We start from the raw sequence: 16549 nt of genomic DNA, 5'->3' as shown, positions 1-16549 counted from the left end.
GTTTATTTGCCCCGTGTCATTCTGCAAAAATGGATTCACTCAGTCAACTAGATAGGAGAGCCTTGAGCTCAGCTATCAGCTGGAGGAACAAAGAGAAGGCAGTCAGAACCCCCTGAAGGGAAGGTAGTGAACGCTCGCAGTCCCCTGAGGGTCCTCATCAGCACTAGAGAACTGTTTTGACAGAACCACTGAATTGAGTGCAGGAGTCAAATTCCTGGGACATCAAACCAGGACAGATTTCCCACTCACCCACAAACAACAGAGACCCCTTTGCCTTTGGGGAATAGGAGGAGCCCGGTCTGAGGGACACATTGACTTCCAGGGTTGGTTGGAATAACTTGCTGTAGGCAAAAGGGCAAGGAACATTGAGTAGCAGAAATGGAAGCAAATAATTTACTACTTTTTTTAAAAAAATTGCGAACCCTGATGTCTGGCCCCAGATATTTGAGCATATTCTCCGTTCTTCTAACAAAAGAAACACACATGCTTATTCCACCCTTTTCCGCCTCATCTGGCAGCCGCTTTCTGGTCCAGCAGACACTAACATCTAATGAGTCAAACTTCTCATTTTCAGACTAATCAGTCGGCTGCACTAATTGCAAATGCAAATATGCAAATTTATATTAATTAATTACTCTGCTAATTAGTTCTGCGGTCTTTTTTGGGTAATAAATCATTGTGCAGTGGAAGGGAAACAAGTCCTGTCCCATTTCACTCCACATAAAAATTTAATGTACTCATGGAAGAAAATATATAAAAAAAAAGACACCCTGAGTTGATCACTATGCTCCCACTGACTAGTCCCCTCCAGAAAGGTGCGATTGTGAGAGGGCTTTCACATCTTCAGCAAATGCCATCACTAAGGTGCCTGTTAGCAATTTAATTATCACATTACGGGCTTCAGAAAACGCCAGTTTGCTGTGCTGCAGGCTGTGACATGGAGCTCGACAGTTCACCCAGTTTGCAGCAAAACACTTAAAAATAAAATGAGAATATAGAAAGGGAATCACATTTCTTTGCTGAAACACTATAGCTTGGGACCCAATATTTTCAGGGTTTTTGTTGTTATTGTTGTTTTAGGCCAAAGTTACCATCTTGATTTCCATGCCCTTGAATGAAAAGTTTTATCATTCCGGTTTAGAGACTCAGTGAAGGACTGTATCATGGGGAAGGGGGTTCAGGACAAGGTGAGGAGGAGCTCTTAGGAGAGGAAACTATCTTTCACAATGTTTAGGAGGGATATTGTGCTCATCCAGACTTATTTATTTAGTAAATTCTTTTTGGTGACTTACTATGTTTCTAACGACCCATCTTGGCGGATAGAGTGACATATGAGAAACAGTCTCTCCCAATTAGCCTTTGAATTCTCTGAGGATAAGAGGCTGCGTCTGCTCTTTGCCCAGATAGAACATTCAATAAGTATTTGCTGAATGAGTGAATGAATGAATGAATGAATGGCTGCAGCCTTCAAGAACCTCAAGTCTATTTAAGGTGACAATAACCTATTCATGTACAGTCTTGCCTTTATTATTGGGTGGGTGCCAAGTGATACTCACTGATTAGGAGATGCGAGGAGGGAGCCATGGTGGTTAAGATTTAAATCCTCATGTGTTAAATGTCCCTTCATTTCCTTCTTCTCAGAAAGAAATTTCTATTTTAATTCCCCATGCTCTTTCCTCTCTATTGTGCCTTCTCCATGTGGGATTTGATGATTGAGCAATAAAAAGGAAACTGCCATCATTACATCTGGGCAACTGGCATTCAAGCCCTGGCTCACCCATTAGTGGTTTTGTAATCTTGGGCAAGCCGTTTAAGCTCATGGTGTCAGTTTCTTCATCTGTGAAAACAGGGGTGGTGGATTCCTCATCAGCGCCATGGTGGACGCCGGGCCTTTGCCGTCAGCACCCGGGGCTTTGCGGCTCAGCACCCAGTCCCCACCCCCTCGGTTGCTCTCTATGTGACTGTACTTTTTATGATTTATAAAAATTATTTACTTTTGAAATGTTTTTAAAGAGTTGGAATGGAGGGTACATGTACATGGTACAAAATTCAAAAAGTGTACAAGATATTCAATAAAAAGTTAGTCTCCTGCCCTGACCCCTAGCCTCTCTGTCCCTTCCCCAGTGGCAACAACTAATTCCTGTGTGTGCTTCAGTGATAGTCTCTGTACTTGTGTGTGTGTGTATTTCCCCCACACACGAATGATAGCATACCATGACCCTCTTCTGCATCTTACTCTTAAACTACCTTGTACTTTTTTATATATATAAATTTATTTATTTTATTTCTTTATTTTTGGTCTTCGTTGCTGCGCGCGGGCTTTCTCCAGCTGTGGCGAGCGGGGGCCACTCCTCGTTGCGGTGCACGGGCTTCTCATTGCGGTGGCTTCTCTCGTTGTAGAGCACGGGCTGCAGGAGCATGGGCTTCAGTAGTTGGGCTCGCAAGCTCTAGAGAGCAGGCTCAGTAGTTGTGGCGCACGGGCTTAGTTGCTCCGTGGCATGTGGGATCTTCCCAGACCAGGGCTTGAACCCGTGTTCCCTGCACTGGCAGGCGGATTCCCAACCACTGCGCCACCAGGGAAGCCCTACCTTGTACTTTTTAAGCGTGAATGTTTCACATTGTATGAGAGTACAGTAATTTACTTGTATCAGCCACCAATTGATGGACCTTTCGGTTGTTTCCAATTTTCAACAACTACAAATAAGGCTGCAATTAATATTCTTGTACATACAACACTTTGCCCATATGGAGGTAGATCTGCAGGATGATACCTGAAAATAGAACTGCTGGATCAAAGGATACATACTACTCGAAATCTCAATTCCTCAGTTTTCGCATCGACAAAGTGGAGATAACAGTGCTCCCTTTCTCATATGTGGCTGTGAGGAGTAACTGAGATAATTAGTGAAAAGTCCTTAGTATTGTTGTTTGTTATTCTTATTCTCAGCATCGACATTATTACTTTTCTTTTCACCACCTCATGGCTTTATGTTGAGGGTAAAAGGAGACCACAGTTGTAAAAGCAATGTGTATAGGGCTGTGCCAATGTTAGTCATCAATAAGAACCCATTTTGCTTTTCCTACCCTGTTTTCTCCGGTTTTTGTGCCATGGTGGCCTCTTGTGCTAAGCCTTCACATTGTTTCAGTTCATAGAAATATTTTGCAAGCGCTCTGGAAGGTTTTCTAAGGCTTCAGAAATGTCTGTATATGTAAAGCATTTAACAAAAACAAGGCTAATATTAACTTCATTCTCCCAAATTAGTCACGTGCCCAAGGTACAGAACAGGAGAAAGATGTGTGAGTGATAGCAAATGAGAATACAAACCAAGGGACTAAATTAGGGAGGTAGGAAGTGGGGAAGAGAAGCAGGGATGGAGAAAAGGGAACAGGAAGGAGCCAAGGTAGATGACCAATTAGATTGCAGGGCACCAAAGGGGAAGGTGTAACCAAGGTCCAGGACCCAGAGAGCTGCCAGCAGAGGAGGTGGTTGGACAGATGATGCAAGCATTTGATTAGCCTAGAGAATGCACAAATCCTCGCTGCCTTTCTGCATCATACTTCCATTGTTTGCTGAGCAATGGGCCTCCTTCCTGTCTCTTCTTTCCATGCATGATTCCAGGGCTCCTACTTTATCCCCTCCTCTTCTCTCTTTAAACTTTCCTCCCTGAGTTCAATCTCTTCTCAAAGTTTCAACTGCCACTGGTAGGTGGCTGTCTGGCTGGGTGCCTAGTGCCATGTTTTAAATCACTGACAGAGCACTTAAAAGTCACTCTTAAATGATCTGTGTTCATTTCCAGCACAACTTACTTGAAACCAATCTCATCCTCTCTTTGAAATGCCTTTTCCTTCTTATTGTATTTCCATGTATGTTAATAAACTGTAAATAACTTATTGCTTTGTATATACCCTGTCAGCAAGGACAATGTTGCCCGATAGTCTGTACACAACAACTGCTTGTTGGTTGACTGGTGGAGCCAAAGTGTTTCCCATGCTTGTAAAAGCCTCATCTTCCCCAGCACAGCTCACTTCTCTTATTTTCTATTTTGATATGAACACAATTTGGAGATTACTTTCTCAAAGATGAGACAGACTTTCGATTGTTTCGTGGCTTGCGCTGGATGATTAACAATTCTTCAGCAGAAGCCTTCAACCTGCTGATCTCAGAACAGCCTTCAGAAAAGCCAGTGAGCCACCTTACCGAGTGAGTTTATGTGCATGGGAGAATTCAAACCCTTCCACTCTGCAGGGCATATAGCTGTGCTCTACAGGGCCCAAAGGGGAGAGCTGGGCTAATTATTTATTTAATGTGAGAGCCTGAGCGCAGTATCTTAGAACCTAATTAGTCCCATAAAAGTGAATCATGATGCAGATTTTAAGAATGTGAAAGGGGATGGCCCAAATCTGGAGAACTGAACCTTCAGAATTCCATCTGAAAGAAAAAAATAAATGCTATTAATAAATGCTTTATGAAGGTGAAATGGAAAAAAAAATGTTTCTTCAGATAATTAAATTAAAAACCCTATGCCACATACTAGATGTGTTTTATATTTGAGTCATAGTTTTTAGGAAAAAAGATATTTTTTCAATGGATTATTTTTCCTAACCCATGTTTTAGATAAGAAGTTATTGAGTTTTGTTTTTGGCCTCACGTTTTTTAGCAATCAGCTGTAGTTAAAGGATGATGCCAGTGAACTGAGGTTGAACACTTCATGTCCCAGAATGACCAACTGGCTTATGGTAAGGAACTTTGTGTTCTGTACACCCACACTGTAGCCACCTCTTCTGAAAATATGTGCCACAGCATATGAGAAGGAATGCATTAGCTTTCTAGAAAAAGCAATTTAAAATCCTTGCCCTTTTAAAACTATTATTTTATATTCATGGTTTAGCATAAAGAAAAATAAAAATCACCCTTAATCTTACAATCCAAAGATGACCACTGTAAATATTTAGGGCTCTACCCTTCCTGATTTTTATGTATAGCTACATCTAGAACTGTTAGTGTCTATATACATTCATACTTCTCTATGGATATATCTCTAACATTCCTGGGGTTTGCACTGATGCTGCAGCTGGATCACTTGTTTAAGGCTTATTCTGATTGGTCAGAATCAGTGCTGTATATCGGTGCTCTGTGACGACCTAGATGGGTGGGATGAGGGGGGTGGTGAGAGGGAGGTCCAAGAGAGAGGGGATATAGGTGTATATATAGCTGATTCACTTCATTGTATAGCAGAAACTAACACAACATTGTAAAGCAATTTTACTTCAGTGGAAAAAAAAAAGAATCAGTACTGTATAGATTGATAAATACTTTGAGTGTCACCTTGTATCTGTCTAACAAAAGTGGAGTCAGTCTCCCCATATTGGGGTGGGTGTGTGTGTGTGTGTGTGTGTGCACATGTGTGTGCATATCTGTACTTACTGGTGTCAGTTTTTCAAAGTGCACGTCATTTTTATGACTGCAGAGTATTCAGTTGTGGGCATGGATATTCCGTAATTTATTCAACTAGTCCCATGTTATGGGATATTTTGAATTGTTTGCAGTTCAATCTTTTTTATATTTATATGTCATCCTATTTTGTTGTCGATCTTCCCTTTTCCTTTGTTATCTTTGTTGCTTACATTTCTTTCAAGTAGTGGTTTGAGATTTCTAAACTTATTGTTCTCAAATAGTCATTATCTTTTTATTGAAAATATTTGAATCCATCTTTATCAGCGTTAGGGTTTAATCAGTTTCTGCTAATTTCCCCATCTTAGCTTTCCTCCCAGAGTAGATATTTCTGCTTTTATTGTCTCCTCCCATCTCCTATGCTCAGTTGACTTTAAATAATTTGGGGCTTTTATATTCATTTCTTGAAATACAATTTGTATCTCTTCTTTCAAGAATTATGTTTGATATTTGCATTGTTTATAATCATATTAGCAATTGTTTAGCTGTTAACTGAACTTTACTGCCTTCATTGCTCACTGCCATTTCTTTTAAACAACATTTTACATATATAATATTTAAATGCTTTATTTTGTTACTTTCTCAATGAACTGAAATACTTTTTTGAGGACATTTTTCAGAAAAAGCATATGGGTGATAAACATATATATAGCCCTTGCTTATCAGGAAAAAAATGTTTCTCTTGCCTTCAAACATAAATGGCATGCAATCTGTTTTTGTTATTCTTAAAATTTCTTTACATATTCACCCCAATTATTTTCTGGCTTTGAGTTCTAATCTGATTACCTTTTTTTAAAAAAATTACTCATGCCTAAATATATATATATTATTTCTTTGTCTTTCAAATAGAAAACCATAACTAGAGTTTGTGTGTGTGTGTATGTGTGTGTGCCTTTCTTCATTACCTTTTGTACTGGACCCATGAACTCCAGGTTCATTTAGCATTTTTTTTATCACAGAAATCTTTCTGTTGTTATTTCAATCGTAAATAATTATGTCTCCTGCATATTTCTATTTTCTTTATTCTCTCATCATACTCATACTACATCTTGTGGATCGATCATCTGTGTCACTTATCTTTCCACTTGTTGCTTGCTGTGTATTTATCGTCTTACACTGAGCTCTCTGGGTGAAGCTCTAGTGTTCCAATTCACAGATTCCATTTTCTGCTATTCACCACTTCACTAGTACTTTATATTTGAAAAACCTGTTTTTTGTCTGACAGCATTCTCTTTTGGAAGCAGATTTTTTTTTCTTTGCAGAGATGCAACTCTGAGAGATACTGAATTTACAACAGTATGTATTGTCATGTATACTTAATACACAGCTTCAAATACACAGTTTTTAAAATTTCTTGTCATAAACCTATATCATTTTGGGAATTTGGTTCTGTTGCTTCTTTTGGTCAAGTGAATCTTTTCATATGTCTGGTGAATCTTCACCTTTGGGAGTAGGAGCAGATATAGATGTTTGTTTATTTTAAGTATTATGATGGCTTCACTGGCAATTTTATAGATCCCTGTTCACATGTATTTTAGTTCTAGACAAAAAGAAATAAAAACAGTTTATATTTTCTGCAGTTTTATTTTGGCAGATAAAGGTTCCAGATGCTTGAGAAGACAGAGTAGGAAATAAAGCCAGAAGCAATTCTGCATTCTGGAGCCCGTGGCTTTTTTCTCTGTGTCACTTAGTACCTGGCCTACCATGTGTGGTCCACGCTGCAGAATGCCACCCATTGTCAGTCCCATTCACGCTTTCTGAAGCCACTGGCAGGGGCTGTCTTTTCACTGTTTTGAGGCCGCTGTTTCACTCACTCTTGCCTAGAGATTCTGGCTACTCCATACTGAAGGTGGGAGACAGCCCCCTAGGCCATCATGGTTTCTATACGTGTCATTTACAGCTACTCCAGATTGGCTTAGCCCTTCAACTGGCCAAGTATAAGCTAAGACAGAGGCATGTGGCCTGTAAACTGCACTACTTTGTGGCATTATTCATAAAATTGAGATTTGCTCCCATGGGCCACCCTTTACCACAGCCCTACTCTTGTCAGTCTGGGGGTGTTTGCGAGGCTCTGATGATTAACCTTCTTAAGTGCATCCTTTTATAGCCAGAAATTGCAGCTTGGGTATTCCATTCCTCAATCTGGACCTGGTCAGCATTATGCCTGACATGTATTCTGTGACATTCTTGGCCTGTAGCTGACAGAGCCTCACCTATTTTTATTTTTAGGAAGTTTGCATAGTTGGGGCAGTTAATCAAGATTATTGAACCCCTGTAAAGACATCGAAAGCTATGACAAATTCCACCCGGCAGCCTTGTTGGTCTATAGGACACAGGAATATCTGAATGAACAATTCAATAATCACTATGATCTGTCATCTCTAAAATATGACCCACTCACCTGTATAAAGATATTCGGGCTTTGAATTTTCTTCTTGATATTTGGCATCATAAAGCTATAGATACCATCTATGGATCCTGAAGATCAAAAAACATTTTTCCCCAAGTCTGAAGATCTTTTAGGCAAAGGTACATTTTAATGTGGTTGGATTGATCCTGACTTCTGGGACTCTCTCTGTGTCTTTGTAGAAGACCTGAAATAACAGTTTGTTTACAATTTCCTTTCAAGTTGCTTTGCTCTCACTCTCACCTCCTTTCTTAAGGCACAAGCTGAGCTTTACAATTCAGAAGTTAAGCACATTAGAATATTTATTTAAAGGCAATTACACTTCCTGCTTTTTCTGGAGAGATGGGTTCAACATGTCACTAGATCACAAATTTTATTCACATTATGGTGGTGGCCGGGTCTGCGGGGGCTCAGCCTACAAGGGGATTGTCCCCCTGTTGTTTGAGAATGGTTTCCTCTACAAACCTTTTAACTCCACAAGTTTGTAACCATTAATTCTTAAGGGTTTTGACAAATCTCCCCAGTTAAATATTAAATAATAAATATGGTCCTGATGGTAACAGGGCTTTGTGAAGTCTGTTTGAAGTGTCCTTTAAAATATTAAATTCAAATAAATGATTGAATCAGAACAAAGGGTATATCTTAAGACAAATTCAGCCAAGTCTCTTTAACCTTTGAGTGTTCAACATAGATTAGAAAGCTAGGGCAGCACATGCTTTCATAGCAAATTGAAATGGGATTTTTGAAGCAAGTCTTGCAAATACAGGTAACCCATACCTAGGTTTGATCTGCCTTTGCCATTTGGGGGGAGAGATTTTGCTGCCTATTGTTTGATAAGTATGTGATTTTTTTTCTTTAAACACTTACATTCAAAGAAGCAAATCCTTGAAAACGCTAGCTTTGGGTGCTATGTTTATTCCTTGTCAATGTCTTCCATATGAAATCTGTTCTGCTTATAATATCTACCACAGTTGGAGCCCTGGAAAAAATCTGTTTCATATCTGCCCTTTGCACTTAGCTTATTTTGTTTTACACTTCCCCCATGTTATCTGTCTGTAATCAGTCCTGCTTACAAGCAGGCAGTCCCTGGGGAGGAAGACTTGGGGAGATTGCCCTGCATTTAGGGGGATCCTGGACTCCTGATACTTGCGCTGTACCCTACGAAAGGAGCAGGCAAAGGAGAGGGGGTGGCTTCACCAACTGGGCTAAAAAGACCAGTAAAGCCAAATTCCACCTCCTTCTTACTCCCCCTCGTGTCCCAGGCTGGTTTGGCACCCATTATGTCTATTCTCGGGTTTGTGCTCTGCCACTGGGTCTCCATCTGCTCTATCTGCTTCCTCACCACTGAGCAACCTCCCATAGGTCTTGATTGAGTCCACCCAGAACAGTGACTCCATATACCCAAGCTTCCCAGAGTAGAGGGTGACACAGTTGGCACAGGACATGCCCAATAAAGAAACCTTGTTAGAATAGGACGTGGAACAGTCCAGCTGGCTTCATGGGGGCTGAAGTGCGTGCACATGTCGAAGACAGACACCCACCAGACATCTCTGGAATGAATGCTTGTAGGCTGCAAGGGCTTCAGAAAGGAGCAGGAATAAGACTCCTGCTCCTCGAATTTGCTGCAGTGTAGGAGGCTGGTGGGCATCTGTGCCCAGCCTGGTGAGAAAACGCTCCAACACGAGGAGGGGTGCATCCTCCACTAAAGCCCAATAATCTGCCCCAGTTTTGATGTAGACCCTGTCCCCTGCTCTCCCTCTCTCACTGATGCTCCATCTGTAGGATAGGAGTCTCCCTTACTTCAGAAATAGATGAATAAAGTAATTAGCAAATACAGGAAAGGTTAGAAATTATCCAACCCAATAAAATGAGGTTTAAGATCCAGAGAGAGAAACCTCCTTTGGAAACCTGGGAATAAGATGCTCATTTTTCCTCTACAGGAAAGAGACATGTCATCTTTGGGGCAGCTCCCATGGTTGTGGAACCACCCTTGATGGTTTGAAGCCTGTGTGTAACCTGCTAGGCTGAACTTCTCCTAGGAATCCCGGTGCGGATTCTGTCTTCACACCCCTTTTCTGAATGGTGTCAGGCTGTTTAAAGGCATGGCCTTTGGTTGCTGTATGTCCATGCTGTTCATGCCACTAGGGGTCCTCATTGGTTTGCTCTGGACAGAGCAAAAGCCAGCTTCTAAGACAGAAACCACTAGGAAGAAGCTTTGACTTGAATTCTCTGCTGGTTTCAGGCTGTGTCGTCTCCAGCAAGTTACTCAGTGCCCCTGAGCCTCTGAATTCTCATTTTTACCATGGGAAGAAGGGGTCAAGAGATTACATTTGTTGAGGACCTACTGTGTGCCAGCCATTGCTTTTGCTTTAGTTGGAATTACTCCAAAAACAAAGTCCAAGGTAAGGACTTGGGTACAGCTGTTTATCTGGGGAGCGTGGATCACGGGAAGCAGGAGTGAGGGTCGGGAGAGTGTGACAGGAACAAGGAAAAGCCAATACAAAGGGACGTTATGGAGGGGTTGCTGAGGACTACAGGGTCCTGGTTCCAGTGAGACCTCCTCAGAAGGGTACAGAGTGCACTCCCAGAAGTGTCCACAAGTATCTGGAAAGGCTGCCTCCTTTACCCACTGGCTCCCATCCCACGTAGGTTGAGGGTTGCCTCTGAGGGTGATGCACTGTCTCACAGAGTGGAGAAGGCTCTGGGACAGAAGATGGAGACACATGGCGCCACTTAAGGTGAGTGAGTCCAAAATCAGGTGAGCTATCACTGATATCGAACACGAGCCAAAGGATGTGATACAGGTGCCTGGGCTATGGTTTCAATGATATAAACGTATATATGACCTGCCAATCATTTGATACATATGCAAGGGCCTAATATCTATGGTGCTCAATGATATATATGTATATTACATATAATACACATATATCATTATTATAATATATGTTATATATATTATCATTATTATGATTGTGCCTGATGCAAGGCAGAGTTTTGGAAACAGAGCTCGGCTGCCTGTTGGCACAGGGAGAGTGTATGTCCACTAACAAAGAAGAGCTACCTCCCCTGGGGACCACTGTGTTTTGGGGGAGGAGGGAGTGTGAGAAAGGGGCCACCCACCGATGAATCTTTTGGGAGCCATTCAGCTCTAGCTGCTAAGCTAGAGCCTCTAGCTGCTAAGATTCTCCTCAACTGGCACTTGTTAATGAATGAATGTAGCCATGGGGTTTCTCTTTGCTGACCCCATAGCAGGATCCGCAGGATCCTGGATATTTTTGAGATAATCAATAGAAACACCAATAGGTTGAAAACCTTCACCATCATGTAAAACACGCACAGAATGTGCCTGGCACTACATTCGTGTGCATGTGTGTAAAAGCTTTTTAATGTAATTATTACTACATTCCACAAAGTAACACTTTTCCAAACCTAAATACATAAATCTGTGTTAAATAAATAGTAACTTGAAATAGTCAAAAAAGATTAAAAAATTTTTCTTTTTACCCAGTGGAATATGTTGTGGATCCACCAGCAGAGCAAAATTTTAAGTTGGTGGCCAGAGCACAGACATAGCCTCACTGTAGTGAATAATGACCAATGTGCTTATTCATTAGGGCCTGACTATACCTGGACTGCACACGTTTATATTTCTACTTAGGATTATCTATACCCCAATTTATCTGAGGTGAACTGCTTCAAATTCTTAGTGAAATTTTCCAGAGAGTTTACCAAAATCTGATCATTTGCCATCTCTTGTTTAGCTTACTTCCTTTGGAGCTTGCAAACAGCAAAAGGTATTTTTAGTGAAAGTATTTACAGACTCTAAGCTCTGTGCTCTCTTTTCCGTCCTCAGAGCCTCTATCTTAGTTCAAACCATTCTCAGCTGTCAAATTATCATAACCTTCACTGTACCAGTGTCTGCCTCTCCGCTGGCTTCCAGTCCTGTCCCTGCTCCAATCCAAACTCCTCCTGCCCCTAAACGGATCCTTACAAAATGCAAATCTAGTCGTATATGTCACCCCTCTGTTTAAAATCTTTCAGTAGCGCCATATTTTTCAGAACAAGATGAAAACTTAGACCTTACATGATCGTGCTTCCCCCGCCTTTTCAGCCCACTTCAGTCCCCACACATTTCTGTGATTCCAACCAGACTCCAAAGGCTGCGACACTGCACCCCAGGTCTGTGTCTCAGCTGGAAACGCTCCCACTTCCTTTACCTGCCTCAGCACCTCCGCCTGGTCCTCCCTTCATATTCATCTCTGCTCAATGATTTTGAATGTTCTCCACTGAACCACAAATAAAATCAAAGAAGCCTGCCTCTTTCTAAAAGGTGATTTGGTCAAACTCTAGCATGGCACAGAGAGGTGGGTGAAAGTTCTAGACACAGGTAAGAAAAGGAAGTGATATAATTCCCAACTCTTCCCCACTGGGTCTTCACCATGTGTTTTAGCTGTTTTATTTAAACTGAATTCCAAGAGCACCAGACCTGTGCATATTTAAATATGTAAAAACTTGGAAGTTTAAGCAAATGCTATGTAAGTGATTCTTGGGTTTTTCACTGTTTTAAATGATCTGATACTCTTTATTATAGAGAATGGGACTTGATTGGCTATCTATAACAAATATGTCTGTGCTCCAATGAACTAATTAACTGACACAGACATTACCTCCTTAATATTCAGTACAATAAGATTTGACATATTTGTCAAGGCACAGAGGAAAATGGACCTGATTTTGGTTGAATAAGTTATCCCAAAGCTAAGTTCTTATAATTCCATAGGTTTAAAAATCAATAGGCCTACAATTTAATTTGCCATCAAAAAAGTGCCTTTTCTCACCAAAAAAGTAAAATTATCCTAGTTCATCCCAAGATTAAATAGGAATATGGTTACTAAAATAACTTGCTTATTATATTTGCCTTGTATAAGAAATTGAAGACCTTTTTTTAAAAAAAAAAATGTATTATATTTATGCTACCAGCTGCATGTCTAATTTATATTGTGGTGACTTAAAACAGAGCATTTTGTATTAAGGTTTATTGTTACTTAAGTTGCTTTCCAGAGGGGTAGCTGACACACGCGGAAGTAGCCTTCATTTAATGAGCACATTTAAATAGTCTCCTCTTCATTGGTGCACTAATAATACCAAATATGTGCTGACTCACTCATTCAATCCTATTTCAAAATATTTATTGAACATTTGTTATTTTTTGTGCCAGGCACGCTGTGACAGTGAACTCTCTTCTCAGAGTCCATGTAATGAGCTGATTATCTACCTTCCACGGGGAGAGCTTAGTTCAGACTATCCCTGATGCCCAAGGTATCAGGCAGATACTAGGCAGAAATAGTTTCTGTAGATGAAGTTTGGAATAGAATGACCAAGAAAGACCAGTTCTAGGCTGAATCGTTCACCTCAGGCTCAATTTTAAGAGGTACATCATCATCTGGGATGAACAAAATACCAAAAATTTATTTCTGAAATTTTGTACTAAAATATTTACCTTGATTACTGATTACTGAGAGGTTTTTGTGTGTGTGTGTGCCACCTTAAATTTTACACCCAAGTTTAGTGCCCCATTGTCCTTCCCTGGGTCCCAATCCGGCCACCAGGCAGACCTCATGGCTGCCTAAACGTTGTGGAAACTGGAATGGCCTCACTCTCCCTGCTCTCCGGGGCTCCTGCTTAAGTATACTTATCTAGGGATAAAGCATTTCATTCCACAATAACAAATTCTAGACTTAAGATGTCAGGGAAAAAATAGAAGGGTGATTTTAATTTATACTTCTGAGGAGTTGACTAATATCAATTCTTTACAAGGATCAGATTTAGGATAAAGAGGAGGAGCAAAGAATCCAGGTAAACACTCGTGCCCTGCGGGGGGAGAAAATGCGTAGGCAGGAAAGTCTGGGGACAAATAAGACAGACACATCTGTGTTACAGTCCAGGTTGATCCCAAGTGGTAGAAATGGTGGATCCAGAGCTTTTGAGGCAGTGGCTATCACTGCCATATTTTCTATATAAAGTATAAAGGGTATTTTTTTCAAGGAGGAGCCATGGACACAGCTTTGTGTTTCCTTCAAAATATAGCTAATTTTAATGGACAAGAACAAAGAAATTTAGAGTTGATGATGAACATCTGTCCATGATTAACCCTGCTTGCACTTAGAAATTAGAGACAATCACACCGTTTTGAAATCATAATATCACCTTCAAGTGAAACTGGTCATTCTCGGAACTTTGTCTCCAAAAAATAAAAGAAATGCTAGTAGTCAGTTTTAAATTGCCAGGGTTTTTGAAATATATTTCTTTCTAACCATAATGTTTATAGTTTTTAAAGTTTGGGTTTGTGATAATTTGTCCCCCTAAAAAAATTAAAAACAAAATATTTCATTTCATTGTCCCCATTTTCTAATCAAGAGAATATTTAAGACAATCCAAGTGTACATTATTTAACCAGTCTAGAGTATTTTGCAGATTGCCAACAAACATATGAAAGGATGCTCAACATCACTAATAATTAGAGAAATGCAAATCAAAACTACAATGACATATCACCTCACACCAGTCAGAATGGCCATCATCAAAAAATCTACAAATAATAAATGCTGGAGAGGGTGTGAAGAAAAGGGAACCCTCCTGCACTGTTGGTGGGAATGTATATTGATACAGCCACTATGGAGAACAGTATGGAGGTTCCTTAAAAAACTAAAAATAGAACTACCATACGACCCAGCAATCCCACTACCGGGCATATACCCTGAGAAAACCGTAATTCAAAAAGAGTCATGTACCACAATGTTCATTGCAGTTCTATTTACAATAGCCAGGACATGGAAGCAACCTAAGTGTCCATCGACAGATGAATGGATAAAGAAGATGTGGCACATATATACAATGGAATATTACTCAGCCATAAAAAGAAACGAAATTGAGTTACTTGTAGTGAGGTGGATGGACCTAGAGACTGTCATACGGAGTGAAGTTAAGTCAGAAAGAGAAAAACAAATACCGTATGCTAACACATATATATGGAATCTAAAAACAAAAAAAAAAGGTTCTGAAGAACCTAAGGGCAGGACAGGAATAAAGACGCAGACATAGCGAATGGACTTGAGGACATGGGGAGCGGGAAGGGTAGGCTGGGACGAAGTGAGAGAGTGGCATGGACATATATACACTACCAAATGTAAAACAGATAGCTAGTGGGAAGCAGCCACATAGCACAGGGAGATCAGCTCGGTGCTTTGTGACCACCTAGAGGGGTGGGATAGGGAGGGTGGGAGGGAGATGCAAGAGGGAGGGGATATGGGGATATATGTTTATGTATAGCTGACTCACTTTGTTATACAGCAGAAATTAACACACCATTGTAAAGCAATTATATTCCAATAAAGATGTTAAAATCAATAAATAGATATAGAGTATTTTAGAGACAATAAAATGATCTGTTTTTTCAATAATAGAAACTCTATATCCTGCAGCCCCTAACATACACAGCAGTGTACAACATTGGCAAACTCAGAAAACTTTAACACAGAAATCCAAGCTCAGATCTTACCTCAAGATTGAAACCCATTTAAATTCCAAGAATAAGTAGCTGACAGAGATAATTTTCATAGATTAACATTTTTCACCTGGGTTTTATATTTCTGGAAGAAATATACACTGCATTGGTTATGCATTGATCAAACTTTTATTGTGCCAGCTGTACTTCATAGACCTGAAAAAGTGATTCAAGCAAAACAAAAGAGAACATAAAAGCACAACTATAATGGTTTTAAATCCCAAAGAGGCAATTACAAGTTTGATGCCAGTGATGCAGCTGGACTCCATCGGAAAACGAAACACCTTATCCATATTAAGCAGTTATGAAGGCTAAGGCTCGGGATGTAAATAATAAATTTGCACTACAGTCATATTTGTAAAGTACATCCCTTTTAATAAGTGGAAAGAGTATGGTAATAAATTTCACACTAATTCATGTGCAAAGGAGAATTTTACAGAGTTCAAATGTGTTGAGGCAGGTAAAAAAACTGAGGTATGAAACAAATAATTATTGAGATAAAACAAGTGAAAAAAGATCCGAATCATGGGCACGGGATTGGATTGTAACTCTTTAACCACTTGGAGCTGGGTTCAGCCTAATGCAGCTTTTTGTATGCATGATGTTTCTCTGCCTCTCTTTAAAAGTAAAATGAAAGTAAATGGGGCATTGTGCTGCTTCCCAAATTAATTCACAAAAGCCTAGGACAAGACACTTCTAGAACTAATTATTGCATAGCTTAGAATATCTTCCTCTTCCCCAATTTTTAGACATAGGAATGAGAAGAGCAAACAGGATTCCATCCAACATTAAGCAAGCTGGCTGGGGCTCGTCCAAACTCCCCTCTGAGTGATCCAAAAATGCTCATTAATTCATTAATCTGCCAAACGTTTAGTGTCTATTACATATCAGGCACCAGGGATGCAAAGATCAGAAGGCACTGGACCAAACCTCAAGACCCCACATGTTAGTGGAGGAAATAGATGTGGACACAGATATTCCCAGGAAAAAGAAATAATTGCTAAAGTAGAAAAATTCAGTGTTGGGTTGCAGAGTGAAAGACTACTTATCTCTTTGTCTTAAGGAAAGAAGTTCAGACAAAGGCTCAATAGTAGAGCAAAACTTGAGTAGTTTTAAAGTAATC

The sequence above is a fragment of the Balaenoptera ricei genome, chromosome 9 (genome assembly GCF_028023285.1).
Source record: "Balaenoptera ricei isolate mBalRic1 chromosome 9, mBalRic1.hap2, whole genome shotgun sequence".
NCBI classification, from domain to species: Eukaryota; Metazoa; Chordata; class Mammalia; order Artiodactyla; family Balaenopteridae; genus Balaenoptera; species Balaenoptera ricei.
The sequence above is the reverse complement of the archived record's forward strand: the minus strand, read 5'-3'. Positions refer to the sequence as shown.